The sequence below is a fragment of the Arachis ipaensis genome, chromosome B07, assembly GCF_000816755.2.
Source record: "Arachis ipaensis cultivar K30076 chromosome B07, Araip1.1, whole genome shotgun sequence".
NCBI classification, from domain to species: Eukaryota; Viridiplantae; Streptophyta; class Magnoliopsida; order Fabales; family Fabaceae; genus Arachis; species Arachis ipaensis.
The window spans coordinates 66510466-66511750 of NC_029791.2; positions in this window are offsets into that span (position 1 = coordinate 66510466).

The window sequence follows — 1285 nt, forward strand, 5'->3', positions numbered from 1 at the left end:
TTTAAAATTTATAACAAAGATCCATGTAAAGTACTAGATATTTTCCTAGCACTGAATATTTAAACCAGAGTTATTATTTCTCGATTGGCTCAAAGTTTTGCAAGAATGCTTATTTTTTATTTTAGAATCTATTGTGTTTTTGCAAATCATCCTTAATAGTCTGTATCTATTTTTTTTTATTTCAGAATGGATCATCCAGATTTTGTTTTTTTATTATTGTCAGGTTGTACCTAATACACGCAGTAGAAGTCAACTTTGAAGGCAAGTTAGTCTTTTACTTTTTAATTCCTAGTTTGACATTGTTGAAGAGAAGGTGCAGAGAACTCAGCACCAATCACTGGCCTCATAGGAAAATCAAAAGCTTGCATTTACTCTTACAAAATCTTACATTATTAGATATTAACATAGTTTAGGAATTGGACGGTAGATTTGACTAATTAGTACTTATTGCAATGCTTGTATTTTGGTAAGTTTAGTAAGACAAATTTTTGTATAGGAGTTATTACTTTTGATTTTAATAATAAAAAATTATATATTTTATTAATATTTTGTTTATGAGTTATAATATTTCATTTATGGATTATGATTTTTTATTATTGTGAAATTTTAATCACAAAATTATTTATTTAATGCAATAAAAACTGTTTTTTAAACGATAAAAAATATCATTTTTATTTGGTAAAAATGCCGTTTTAACCAATAAAAATGTCACTATCAGGGTAAAACGTTGATTCAAAATGCCATTTTAACCAACTAAAACATTATTGTCAGGATAAAAATGGTAGTTTAAAAACGTCATTATAACCAACCAAAACGTCACTCTATCAGGGTAATAATGGCGGTTCAAACCGCCATTTTAACCTATCCAAAAACCGCCGTTTTAATCCTGGAAATAACGGCGGTTTGAAATGCCATTTTAACCTTTCCCAAAACCGCCGTATTAACCTTGGAAATAACGGCGGTTTGAACCGCCATTTTAAGCTATTCAAAAACCGCCATTTTAACTCCAGAGAATTGTGGTGGTTTTTAAATAACCGTCGTATTAACCAGAATGGCGTCCAGAATTACCTTGTTTTACAAAACCACCATTCTTGGTAATAATGGCAGTTCAAACCGCCGTAAATACAAAAAAACTGCCGTTTTTACAAGATTTTTTTGTAGTGCTTAGGCTACGTGTCATGATATAAAGCTACTGAGCCAATGATTCAAGTTATAAATATCTTAAGCGAATAACTTTTGAAGCTGGATATATTAAAGCATAAGAAATATATATATCTATATATAT